The 14809-nt window shown below is 33.6% G+C and overlaps 1 long non-coding RNA gene across 1 annotated transcript in view; it reads left to right on the top strand.

Annotated features, from left to right (window-relative positions):
- Positions 1–10541: 10541 nt before the first annotated feature.
- Positions 10542–14809, top strand: part of LOC136037709 (uncharacterized) — a 70868-nt gene continuing 66600 nt past the window's right edge. Inside the window, exon 1 of the long non-coding RNA XR_010620026.1 lies at positions 10542–10675. This is a non-coding gene — a long non-coding RNA (uncharacterized LOC136037709). The remainder of the gene's footprint in view (positions 10676–14809) is intronic.

Here is a 14809-nt window from a genome sequence, read left to right as displayed (position 1 = left end):
TTGGGGCGTTTTTTTTAGTATTTAGGCCTATGCCTAAGCGTAGAGGAAATTTTTAAGAACCTAATAAAATTATTGAAGAAGAACTTTGATCATCCTTCAAAAGATATTTTATGATATTTTCCAAAATGTTAAAGATTAGCAAAAAAATATAAAATACCTTTTAAACCGTCAATTGTTCAAAAGACGTTATACTTTTGACTCTGGGAGAGACCTGTACTTAACGCTTTTGGTCTGCAAAACTTGTAAAAATTTGGTCATAAAAGATTTTGAGTTGATTGTAAATCGAAAGTAACTCAAGAACAAAAGAGTTTATATGCATTTTGATTAAACCAATCGATTGGACGTGCCTGATTTTAGTTGGATCGATATATAACTCCGTTTCGACCGATTTTTCATTTAACGCTTTTCGTATTTCCATGGCCGAATATCTTTGCGCTAAACTTGGTATATACTGCAATGTCCTTGAATATGGTGAATTTTGAGATGATTTTTCGTCCCTCTTGAGTATTATTCAGGGATGATTGTCATTTTATAGGAGTGTTATACGGATGTTAAATTTATGGAAAAAAGAAATCAGCAGAAAGATTTAAAATTTGGCGGAACAAAACTTTTAAAATTTTGATAACTTCAGAAAAGCTCTTATTCACTCCGATGAAACCCATAGAATTTGAAATATAAATTTTAAAAAAAGGACTGAAATTTGACCTCATTTTGGGATACCAAGAAACAAGAAAAAAAATTGTGTGTTAGTCGAAGTTCAAAATTGTGTATAATAGAGGCTATAGTCCAAAGGGGTCTGATCTGGTTAATATTCGTTTTCCAGGAGGGTTTTTTCAGTTCTAGTACCTTCAATCCTTTGGCTTGGGATGGGTTGAGTTATTTGACTGCAACCTCAGGCGTGTTGAGTCTAGGCCGCTTACCGTTAAACAAATTCCCATTTAACATCTGAATTTGCGGTGCCAGGTGAGGGGGAAATGGCTGGTCCTGCTGCAAGTAGCAGTAGTGTTTATTTTCATAAGCTTGCTATATGAGTTAGATTGAATATTAAACCTATTCCAACTTATGGAATAGACCCTAAAATTCTTATTCAAAGATGCAAGCTAGCGTTGCCAGCTAAGTCTTACCACATGTGAAAACTTCCAAAATTACTGAAAAAACTTAACTCAGGTGTAGAATATGAAAAATCCTTTTAGACAGCACTCTAAAAAATAGCTTACTAATACAACTTCCTAGACTTTTTCCTGTGGTTCTTGTAAAGGTTTCTTTCTCATTTCTTGAATATTGGAATCATAACCAATATCTCCATGTTTTGCATCCAAAGAGGTTTACTTAGAATTGCAGAAAATACCGATGCAAGTGGTGGCAATATCCACGCCCTTGATCATTTCAACAGCCTAGTTGGTACTATATCGATATCTGGTGCTGTATTCCTCTATATTTCTCCCTGTCCACCCGGCTCTAGTAGTTAAGTGTCGTCTGAATCCGACTCCATATCGGTTGTCTCCAAAACTATCAGTCTCTTTTTCAAATATCTCTTCCTCCCTTTGGTGCAAATCCTTTACTAAGTATTCTGGCCAGGTATCGGCGTGAGTAACTGAATCAGTCAACATTCTTTCCATAAATTTTCTAACTAAACTCCAGAACTCCTTTGCATCATTCACACTAAATTTTTTCGTATTTTTGGTTCTCTTCCTCTTCCAAACATCTCTTTTTCCACTTAAGTAGCCTTTTATATCCCCTTCGCTTGTCCCTAAGAACTTGCAACTTTTTTTCAAGATCAACTTACTACTAGCCTTAAGAAATCTAATAATTTCTGAAACCTCCTTCTTCTTTTCCTCACATTCCTTGTAAAAAAAAAATCATAAAGCCAGTACTCCCACCTTTTTTTATCCTACATACAACCTTACTTCCTCTTTATACAAAATCCCCGTCAAAAATTGAATAGAACCTGCTTTATACCCTTCCCTTGACATTTTCTCGCTCTTCTGAATAATGAGACCAGCCCTCTATCTTCAACTAGTACCTATTTCAACTTCTCCTAATTATCATTATCAAACCTTAAGTCTTCCTTACGTCCAAACTCATTACCCATAATTCCTTTAACCCCAATTTTTTATTCCAGCTCCCATCCCATCCTTCCCCTCTTAATTCAATCCTAATAGGCATGTTATCCGACCCAGCCAGCGCCATCAACTCAAAATCCGCACAGCAAGAAAAAAGCCTCGGGCTAACAACCCCATAATATATAACACTTGGATGTCCACTCAAAACATATGTAAAAGACCCCACTCATTTATCCTCCCCTGTACTTTCATGCAAAGTAACCAGACTCTGTTTACCACAAAAATCAAATAATTTTTTACCCAAATTATTCTTTCTTCGGTTACGATCTTTACTCATCCTCCTCATTGTCAACGGCTCAATCATGTAAACTCCATTCACTTGTTCCAGTGTGAGATCCACCTCCTCTTAACGAGCTCTTTCGTCCTCCCCTCTACATCTGTCAAAACCCCCTAGAAAAATAAAATATTCGGGCGGAAACTGTTCTGAAAAACGTTCCATATCATTTTCTAATATCTCCCAGGTTATTTTCATCATCAAAAGTGTTAATTTTTGGCGGTAGATTCACTGAACAAAAAACAAACGAGTTACTACCCAAGGATACACGCACCCATAATAGATTACATGAAAACCTTTTCAACCGAGATACATTTCGCCATCTTTTTGCTATCGATAATGCAACTCCTTCATAAATTATACCATTAGATGGTCATCTGGGCTGTTAATTTGTTGGCTATTACGCTTGAGAGCCTCCACAGGAACAACAAAAGATGATGTGGAGCCCAATTTAATAACTGGAGTTTCACTGTTTGCCCAATTTATTTCATTATTACTACTAAGTTCCTCCACTACACTAAAGAAAGTATAAACTGAGGGATGAAGATCCTGAACTGGATTTTGCATTGCAAGGTTCTTCCGGGTTAAACTGATTACTTTCAGAAATCAAACTCGTTATAAAATTTTTTGCAGCACTGCTACATATTTGGGTTCACGGTTGTACTTTTGTCCCCCATTTTTCTTAAACGTGTTAAGGTACTCGATAATGCCTTCATATTAGTAACCTCCACTACACGTCCCTTATCAAAGCTCTACATAAAATACTGTTCTAACACGCCTCTAACACGTTTAAGAAACGGCCTTAGGCAGTTACGTATAGACAGATCACGCTCTGTACAATCAGGCATAACACCAAGACCTTTCATGTAAGCACTTGACCAGAATGTAATATCGCAACTTTAACCCCTTTTGAATTAAACCAGCACTGGTCACGTGTGTTGTTTGGCGTTTATTCATATTTTTTTATAAAAAAGAAAATATACGTATAGTGAAAACTATTTATGTAGCACCAAATCTACTTAACTGCTTACTTTCTGCTAATTTGTTTTACAGTTTTTACTGTGTTTTTTTAATCACTTGCTCTTTCCCGTGGACATCTATTCACAAATATTCATGAAATTATTTGAAAACTTGTATTTTTCATCTATAAAAGAATTTAGTGCTCATTGTTTTTACACTACAGTCAACATAATGGGCAAGCAGGCACTTGTTTCGTTAACACTCGCTTCCAGCATCTGGTGTTCAGGCAAAAACGAAGAATTTGGATTCTTGATGCTGTGGAATCAAAACAGAAGCCAAGCACACAGAATGAATTTTGTCAGGTGAAAATGTTTAAGGAAAGAGGATGGAAGAGGGATATGACCACAATGCGTTAGTACTATTATTATTTTTTGACCAACATTTTCCGTATATAGGAAATTGTCGTACAAGACTTGAAAGGAGCTCGATCGAGGGGAAATTAAAAGTTCCAATACCCATTTTAGGAATAAAAATTGATTAGAAATGAATCAAACTCATTTATTGGAAATAAACCTTGAAAGGAGCTCGTTCCAATGGAAATTAAAAAGTTCTAGTACCCATTTTAGGAATAAAAATTGATTGGAAATCAATCAAACACATTTATTGGAAATAAACCTTGAAAAGAGCTCGTTCGAATGGAAATTAAAAAGTTCTAGTACCCATTTTAGGAATAAAAATTGATTGGAAATCAATCAAACAAATTTATTGGAAATCAATCCCCCCTCTGCCATTTCCTCAAAAACATCTAATCAAAATTTGAGATTGTCCTTTATCATAATTGAAAGGTCCAGCAATCATATTTCTTAGGTTGACACCCACCCCCGCAAAGCCTTCAGGGCATGTTCGCACTAGTTGCCCATTGTTAACATATAAGGTTTTTATTGAAGGGCTGGTCGTATACACTTTAGAGAGGGCTCACTGAATTGAAAATCAGAAGTTTTAGTGTATTTTTTAAGAGTAATAAATGATCGGAGGGTGATTCCGAAAGAAAATTCGAGATAGTCATTTTGTTTAAAAAAAAGTCCAAAAGTCATGTAACAAGGCCTTTTGGGTTGATACAACCTCCTAGATGCTGGGGATAAGGATTATAAGTTATGCCCAAAGGGGTTATAAAGTTTAATGAAAGGGTGGCCATTTAGAATTTTTTTTTATTAGAAACTACAAGTTCTAGTTCTCTTTTAAGAATCAAAAGTAATACTACTAACTACTACTAAAAACTCACTGCAGCACCAAGCCGCCTGAGGCCAACACAGCTACTCACGCTCCTCCTCCAACCTAATCTATCCAAGGCCTCCCTCTTTACACCCTCCCAGAAAGTTCCCATTTCCTTCAAATCTTTATTTTTGACATCCTCCCAACTCAGACAAGGACGACCTGCTTTGTCCTTTTTGGCCAACCAAAGACGGTTGGCCAAAAAGGACAATCTTTGGCAATCTGTCATCCTTCATCCACAGAACGTGGCCTAGCCATCTCAACCTTTCCTTCATTATAGCCCTAGGAAATGGGATTGAACCAGATTTTTCGTACAACCTACTGTTTGAAATACGGTGAGTCAGCCGGGTACCCAGAACAACCCATAGTCAATTTCTCTGGAAAACATCCAGTATATTTTCACCTGATTTTCGGAGCGTCCATGCTTCAGAGCCATATATGACCACTGTCATCACTATAGCTTCCAATATTCTAATTTGGTTTGTAGACTTATCTTTCTAGTCTTTCAAACTTTTTTTAACTGTGAAAAAACACCCTGGGCCTTAGCTGTTCTACTTTTAACATCTTCACTGTTCCCGCCGTCTTTACTAATAATATTAACAAAGTAAGTGAGGCTGCCAACCTGATCAATCTTTTCGTTACCAAACGTCAGCTTTTCATCTTCATTTATTCCTAGCCTTAGTGAATTAGTCTTCTTCACATTAATTTTCAAGCCTATTCTAGCACCCTGAACTCGCAAAACCTCTAAAAATTCATTCATTTTGCTCACACTTTCAACTAATATGTTTAAATCATCAGCATAATCTAAGTCCAGGAACATTTTTCCTCCCCATTTGATTCCGTGGTCTCCAATTGCTTTTCTTGTGCTCCTTACGACGAAGTCCATCAAAATGATCCATATAAAGGGCAATAGAACACAACCTGCTTAACTCTTGATTTAATACAAAACCTATCTTAACCGCAGCAGTATTATTCTCATACATAGCACAAATCACTTTAATGTATTTTTTGGTATACCATATAAGGATAAGACCTTTGCTAACGCTCTTCTATCAACATAATTGGAAGCTTGCTCATAACCGATAAAACTAAGGACCAAAGGTGTTTGACAACGAAGGGACTTTTCAATTATTAATCTAAGAGTGAAAACTTGGTCGACACATCCTCTACCTTTTCTAAAACCGCACTGTTCTTCCCTTAAAACTCTGTCTACAGCATGTCTCAGTCTAAAAAGTGTCATATTACTCAGTAATTTGCTACCTACAGAGACCAGACTAATGCTTCGATAATTACGACACTCACTCTTGTCACCTTTCTTATACAGTAGTTTAATTAAGGTTTTCCTAAAATCGTTAGGTACTTCCCTTTTTGCAAAAATCATGCTCGTAATCTTCAGTAGCTTATTCCTAACCTCAGAGCCACCATATTTAAGAAACTCATTTATTACACTATCAGCACCTGGAGCCTTATTATTTTTCAATCCTTTTAGTATTAAATAAAAAAAAACAAGTTTTTTTTAAATGAAAGTAAGGAGCAACATTAAAACTTAAAACGAACAGAAATTACTTCGTATATGAAAGGGACTGCTTCCTCCTCAACACCACGCTCTTTACGCTAAAGTTTGACCCTTTCTCTCAACTCTTCTTTTTAAAACAGTAAAAAACTTTATTTTAAAAAAACCTTTTTTTTTTATTTCTGATCGTTTTTGAATTAATGCATGTTTGATTTTGGCTCTCCGTACATAAATTATTAAAATGAAATTTGCGTATTAATTCTTTTTTTGGCTAAATGGCTTTCTCTTAGTTTTGATCAGACGATTTTGAGAAATAAGGGGTGGGGAAGGAGGCCTTGTTGCCCTCCAATTTTTCGGTTACTTAAAAAGGCAACTAGAACTTTTAATTTTTAACGAACGTTTTTATTAGTAAAAAATATACATAACTTAAGAATTAACTTACGTAATAAACTTTTATATTCTTATACTTTTGATTATATATATGAGGGGATTTGTCCCCTCGTTTATACCTCGCTCTTCGCATTAAATCTTAAGTTTTGTCCCAATTCTTTAAGAATGACCCCTGAATCAGAAAGGCCATAGAATAAATAGTTGAAATTACTAAAAATACTTTAGCATAAAGAGTGAAGTATTTATCTCCTCCTAAATATCTCGTTCTTTATGCTAAAGTATTTTTAGAACCCCTCATATGCGTAATAATCTCTGTTCATTTTAAATTTTAATGCTTTTAATGCTTAAGTTTTAATGCAAAACTTTTTCATGTTTATATTTTCATTTTTTTAATAGTAATGCTAGAAAATCCTGCGCCCTTTTCATTGAATTTCTCTTCCCCCATGAAAAATATTCCTCCAAGCAAACAAAAATCCTCCCACATTGAATCCCACGTTGAATTTATGAAAAAAATGAGCGTGGGAGGGGGTCTAGGTGCCCTCCAATTTTTATGGTCACTTAAAAAGGGCACTAGAACTTTTCATTTCCATTAGAATGAGACCTCTTACGACATTCTAGGACCACTTGGTCGATACGATGACCCCTGGGAAAAAGAAAAAAAAAAAAAAAAAACAAATAAACACGCACCCGTGATCTGTCTTCTGGCAAAAAATACGAAATTCCACATTTTTGTAGATAGGAGCTTGAAATTCTTGTTATTAGGTTCTCTGATATGCTGAATACGATGGTGTGATTTTCGTTAAGATTATATGACTCTTAGGGGGTGTTTCCCCCTATTTTCAAAATAAGGTAAATTTTCTCAGGATCGTAACTTTTGATGACAAAGACTAAATTTGATGAAACTTATATATTTAAAATCAGCATAAAAATACGATTCTTTTGATACATCTTTTAGCATCGAATTTCCGTTTTTTTAGAGTTTCGTTTACTATTGAGCCGGGTTGCTACTTACTACAGGTCGTTACCACGAACTGTTTGACTGTCGCTAATTCTTCCTCACTAAACAAATCTTCCTTCACATCCAAGGTATCACAAACTTTTTAATTCTCATCTATATCTTTTCCTGCAACTGTATCTCGGTCTATCACATTTTCAAAATGTTCCACTCATCTTTCTTTAACTTTTTCCTTATAACTAATTGTAGCCCCATTTCTATCTTTAACTGGGACTAGTCCGGATTGCCTTCTCCCTTTCAATTTATTAAATAAAAAAAAACAAGTTTTTGTAACGGAAAGTAATGAGCGACATTAAAACTTAAAACGAACAGAAATTACTCCGTATATGAAAGGGGCTTTTCCTCCTCAATGCCCCTCTCTTTACGCTAAAGTTTGACCCTTTCTCTTAACTCTACTTTTTAAAACAGTAAGAAACTTTAGCGTAAAGAGTGGGGCATTGAGGAGGAAAAGCCCCTTTCATATACGGAGTAATTTCTGTTCGTTTTAAGTTTTAATGTCGCTCCTTACTTTCCGTTACAAAAACTTGTTTTTTTTATTTAATTTGTGGACGTTTTTGAATTAATGCATGTTTTGATCTTGGCTCTCCGCACATAAATAATTAAAACAAAATTTATATATTAATTAATTGCAATTAATCGGAAGATTTTGCGAAAAAAGAAGCGAAGGAGAAGGCCTAGTTGCCCTCCAAGTTTTTGATTACTTAAAAAAGCAACTATAACTTTTAATTTTTACAAACGTTTTCATTGGTAAAAAATATACGTAACTTACGAATTAACTTACGTAACAAACTTCTATATTCGTAGGTTTGTATTGCGTACATGAGGGGGTTCAACCCTCGTCGATACCTCGCTCTTTACATTAAAGCTTAGATTGTGTCCCAATTCCTTAAGAATGACCTCTGAATCACAAAGGCCATTGAATAAATAGTTGAAATTACTAAAAATACTTTAGCGTAAAGAGCGAGGTATAACGAGGAGGTAAACCCCTCATATGCGTAATAATTTTGTTCGTTTTAATGCTGCTCCTTACTTTCAGTAGAAAAACTTTTCATATTTATTTTTTCTTTTCTTTTTTCAAATAAAGCTAGAAAACCCTGCGCTTCCTTCATTGAAATTCTCTTCCCCCATGAGAAGTTTCTCCATGAAAATATCTTTCCACGTAACCCCTCCCTCAACTCTCCCCTAAACCAAAAAATTACCCTGAAAACGTCTGTACACTTCCCAGTAACCATTACTATATGTAAACACAGGTCAAAGTTTTCAACTTGCAGCCCCTCCCACGGGGACTGCAGGGGAGTAAGTCGCCTCTAAAGACATAGTTATTGGGTTTTTTGACTATGGTAAATAAAATGGCTATCTCAGAATTTTATCTGGTGACTTTGGGAAAAAAATGAGCGTGGGAGGGGGCCTAGGTGCCCTCCAATTTTTTTGGTCACTTAAAGAGGGCACTAGAACTTTTAATTTCCGTTAGAATGAGCACTCTTGCAAGATTCTAGGACTACTCAGTCGATACGATCACCCCTGGGAAAAAAAATAAAAAACAAATAAACACGCATCCGTGATCTGTCTTCTGGCAAAAAATGCGAAATTCCACATTTTTGTAGATAGGAGCTTGAAACTTCTACAATAAGGTTCTCTGATACGCTGAATCTGATGGTGTGATTTTCGTTAAGATTGTATGACTTTTAGGGGGTGATTCCCCCTATTTTCTAAAATGAGGCAAATTTTCTCACGCTCGTAACTTTTGATAGGTATAACTCATTTTGATGAAACTTGTATATTCAAAATCAGCATTAAAATGCGATTCTTTTGATGTAGCTATTGGTATCAAAATTCCATTTTTTAGAGTTTCGGTTACGATTGAGCCGGATTGCTCCTTACTACAGTTCGTTACCACGAACTGTTTGATTAACATGCCTGCATAATATTTTACTATTATGCCGTCTAGCTGCATTTTCCAGATCCTCAGCAGTTTTATCCATGGCCTTCACTACACATCTCCTTAGTTCATATTTTAATTACTTTCTCCAATTTCTTTACATTCCTTTTGTTTTCATACGACCTATCACTCAGATAATTCTTGTACAAACCCCTTCTACTTTCTATTAAACCTAAAGCTTTTTCACTAATATTCCTAGTTGCAGTCTTAACATTCTTCCTTAAGACACAGTCAGCAACTTCACAAATTGTTTTTCCAAATTTATTCCATCCATCTTCCACATTGTCAAACTTTAAACTCTCAAGTTTAGTATTTAACTGTTCCTGGAAGTTCTTTTCAAATTTTCATCCTGGAGTCTACCAACATCATAACTTTCCGGTAGGTAGTTACCCTTCCGAAATTTCAGCTTTGAATTAACTTTAGACACTACTAGATGGTGATCTTTACTTTTAACATCAATAACAGCACTCCTATACTCCCTAGTATCTCGTATCGATCCTGCTAGTCTTCGGTTTACAATAACATAATCAATAAGGTTTGCTGTCTTACCATCACGTAAATACCATGTCAACTTATGGGCCATTTTGTGACCAAACACCGTATTGGTTATAACTAGGTTGTTATACCTACAAAATTGCAAAAGCTGTACCTGTCAAGAAAGAATTATCGTTTGAAGATTAGTCTTGAGCTCCAAAAAGTAATGGTTTTTACTGTTCTCGTATCTTTATGAATTTAGTGTTTTCACTCTAATTCATTCTGTTTGGATGAATAATTATTGTTTTTTTTTTCTATTTGATTATATTTGATGTTAACTGGCCGCTTGGAAAGAGCTTGACAAACCGTCTTTTGGTCAATAACACAAGTTCCAGTTCCAAAAAAAGTCTTAAAAAATAAAAAGATTCTGAGATTTCAAAATTTATGTATTGTAGACATATGATAGACAAAACATGTCATATTATGGATAATATATTATATAGACAAATTATGGACAAAATTTGGCGGAAAATGACAAATAATTGGGTGCTTAGGGGACATATTCACGTAACTGAAAGTTTGAAATCCTGATTTTTTGTATTATTTTCATCATCAACCTTCTCAAATTCCGCCGGCCATCTTAAAAAGCAGTCGGAAGGGGTTGGTGAAAGAAATTTTCAGGTTCTTCAACCGGAACCTGAAAATTTCCAGTAAGGTAAACTGGCTTGAATACTTTATATAGGCCCATATTTTAACAAGGTGGGTTTCTTTAAATTAGTCTGCAACTCTAAGTAACGATGGAAATCAAAAGGAAAGATAATTTCTAGGCTATGCATAATGGATAGCACTATTAACTAGCCTAATAAGATTCCTATTTCAATGTGAAGTCTGTAGCACATGACGCCTTGATATGAGATATTTTCTGTTTTGACTTCATTTGATATCTAGCCTACATTTGAAGGCCATTTAAAATAATAATCATAGGCTATATATGCAATTTATTGTTCTTGCTTAAATGGTTGGGTTAAACCATTTACATTTTTGCCAGCTGGTAAGAGAGTGTTTGCAACAATTGAAAATGTCTGGCTAATGTTTATATTAACAGGCTACTCGGGTAGCTAGGGAACAAAATTAGGCTACCTCTAGAGTCAGGACTGCATCTTGAATCCAAATTTAACATGCATTTGCATCAGAAATGAACTTTATTCCCACCCATAAATATATAACAAGGTAAATTTATGACAGTTCAAATAAATGATCTACCAATAAAGCAAACATACCACTTGATGTCTTTTTTTATGTTGTTTTCAAATATAATAATTTCTTTGGTAAAATTCTAGTTAATTGACTTCTTGCTATCTTGGAAAGGGTCTTTGTTAGGAAAATGAAACTTTCAGGGATGGGTCTACAGGATAAAGTATGGCCTGGGAAGGTATTTTAAAGTACCCACCTCTGCTCCTTCTCCCTCTAGAGGGCCCTAAAATTTGCCTACATGACAGGTCTTATACCTATTGAAATTTTGACAAAACAACAACATTTTACCTAAATTTGCAGTTACTAGTCACTTTTTCTCTGCCTTTAGTTCTGAAAATGCAATTCCTGTTATCTGAGTAGAATTCTGAGCCATATCAATGTTTTTTTTTCTTCAAAATTTAGGAAATGTATTTGCATATCTTTAAAACCTTATAAAATGGAATTGAGCAAAGTTATGAAGCTGAAAACAATTTTGTTGTACTTCAATTAAGAAGAAGATCTATTTTGCGAGGTTTCACTTTTATAACACACATTTTAAAGGTCATCAAAGGTTAGGGCCATCTAGAGGGAGAAGGAGTAGAGGTAGTTGCTCAAAATACCTTCCCAGGACATACTTTAGCTTGTAGACCCATCCCTGAAAGTTTCATTTTCCTAACCTAAACCTTTCTGAGATAGCAAAAAGTCAATTAACTAGAATATTGCCTTTTCTTTTACCCCTAGTTCAAATTTAAGCACTAAATAACATAACCTTACATTGTTATAAAGAATTTTATCACTGAGAAAATATAGCATTATTTTAACAAACATGACCAAGAAAAGATGTTGAGAAAACATAGTATTGTTTTGTGGAAAACAAGCAATAACTTATACTTTAATTGAAAATTTGTCATTTTTGAGTGTTCAAAAAGTACTTAAATTTGAATTTGTGGTAGAAGCAATTATTATATTTATAAAGAATATAAAAAAGGCATCAAATGGTATGTTTGCTTAATTGGTAAGTCAGTTAAAAAAACTGTCTTAATTTTTTGAAAATTAGTCATTTCTAAGAGCTCAAAAAGTGCTTAAATTTAAATTTGCAGTAGAAGTAATTATTGTATTTGTAAAGAACATGAAAAAGGCATAGAGTGGTATATTCAGTTTATTGGTAAGTGTGTTATTTGAACTGTCATAATTTTACCTATAACAATTCAGGGTATTTATTTGTATATTAAGAGTGGGGTTAAAGTTCAAACTTACCTTTATAGCTGAAACTGCTGCCTGAATCCAAATCTAGCATGTACTTTCATCATAAATAAACTTTATTCCCACCCTATCCCCCTAATGTGCAAATATATACCCTGGATTGGTATGCAGTAAAGTTCATTTTTGATGCAAATGAATATTAAGTTTAGATTCATGATGCAATTCTGACAAGAGGCAAGTTTGTCTCTTATCTACCTGAATAGTCTGTTAATATAAACATTTCCAAGAATAGGCAGTAGGTTTTTTGTTTTTCATATTATTGACTTAAGAATAAAGTGAAAATACCACTAAATGTTATTTGTACATTTTCTTTACAAATATAATAATTGCTTTGATTGCAAATTCAAATTTCATTACTTTTTGAGGTTTTGAAAATGATCAAAATATTTCTACATTCTGGGTATAAAAAAGGCTTAAAACATTGGTCTCAAACTTAATGTTTCTATATCCATTTTTTTAATGTTATATAATCCACAAGCACTGATTTTCTATGATTAAGTTGGTTAATTAAATTTTACAAAATTATGTTGTTTTCTTCTTCCTTGATGCTTGATGTTCAATTAAAATATGGGTTTTCTATAAAATATCAAAAATATGAAAGCCAGCAGAAGAAGGTATAGATAAATATCCCATGAGGTTCCAATCCAAAGCAGTATTTAAATTTACAGATATTCAAAATGTCAGCAAATTCAGGTTAGGTTAGGTTTAAAGGGCTTACATTTGAATCTGCAATAGAAGTAATTTTTGTATTTGTAAAAAGTTTAAAAAAGACATCATGCACCTTTTAAATGTTAACTCTTCATAAGTCAAAAATATGAACAAAGAAAAATTTTCCAAATGGGTAATTATTAAGTACTGGAGGCATTATCTTAGACTGTCATAAAACTTCAATCTCAACTTTCCTTTTATCAATTGCTAGGCCTAGCCTACAAGATAATGAGAGGGTTCATTTAAATTTGAAGGATATTAACCAAACTCAGTTATTATTAGTATCTTATGTATAAAAATTGATTATGAAGCAATTTCATTGAACAATGAAAGTAAGGACAGTTTTTGGATTAGTAAGCTTTTTTTACATTTGACTATTGTGACTAGTGCTTTTATTGCCTCTATAAGCTATATTTTATCATGAACCCCAGCACTAGTGCACATTTGGGGCTGTTGAGAAAGAAACATGTTAAGAAATCAATATACAATATGGTGCCACTTCCAATCAGGCTTCTTTTAATAAATATACTTTCTCTTTTGTTAACATAGGGTGGCTTTGGATTTGAAAAACAATGCAAGAAAATAGCATTGACATTTGATCGTTTCTAACCAATTTTCTGAAACAAAGCAGCATCTATAATTTTCTTTAAAAGTATATGTTGAAAGATTGCCTATAACTTGTGTTGTATATTTTTACTTATTTTACACAAAAAAAAATTTTAAACCATAGGCATGTCTTGTTATCTTTGAATATAGATATCTATCTTCTCTATCTGTTATCTTAATCTAAGCTTGTTTAATACCTTTGAAAGATATGCAATTTTTGAAACAAGTATTTATTTTCATTGTGTATTTTAAAATTTAAATGGTATCCAATATGAAATGTTGAACATTTTGATTCTCAGCTAAAAGTAGAACTTTTTTTTTTCTCAAGCTGCAAAGATTTGGGATCCTTAGTGTGTTCCTTTACCTGTAGGTGCTCCTTGACTGGCAGTATTGTTAAAATGGTATATTAGCAGATCTGCATTCTTTGAAAATCACTTCTGAATTTTTGTTAAGATTATTGGTATTAACTTTTTCAAAAGAAAAGCAACAAACTTTTGCAACAAGTTCCACCAATGATTTATGTACTATCTTATTTGACCCTTTGGGCATGAATGAGGAGACACTATTGGAAGCTTTATTTTAAAAAAAAATTCATTTTACTTTTTGTAAAAACTACTTTTATTTTCTAATGTATTGAAATATATATTCCATGCAAGATAATCTTTATTTTCAAATATTTTAAAAAATTACAAATCCAGATAAAAAAGATAAAAATACACTTCAAAGATATAAGATAATATAAACAGCAGCTGATTATGGATCACTTTATAGATGATTAGACAAAATTGACCAAGAGGTTTCTTTTGTTAGAGATGATAATTGATTGTCACTGTGATATCTTAGTCAGAAAATAACAGCTGTCATTTAGTCAAATATTTGGTCAAATCTCAGTGGATGACCAAACAAATAACCAATAAGGGCCTTGAATTTAAAGCTAACTTTGATGCCTAAATTGAAAGTAAAACATTTTACATATTTGAAATCTTCTTCTTTGGCAGATGCAGGCTTTTCAGTCAAGACTACTCAGCCATTTTTCTTT

This window comes from Artemia franciscana, chromosome 17 (assembly GCF_032884065.1).
Source record: "Artemia franciscana chromosome 17, ASM3288406v1, whole genome shotgun sequence".
In the NCBI taxonomy this organism is placed as follows: Eukaryota; Metazoa; Arthropoda; class Branchiopoda; order Anostraca; family Artemiidae; genus Artemia; species Artemia franciscana.
The sequence above is the reverse complement of the archived record's forward strand: the minus strand, read 5'-3'. Positions and strand labels throughout refer to the sequence as shown.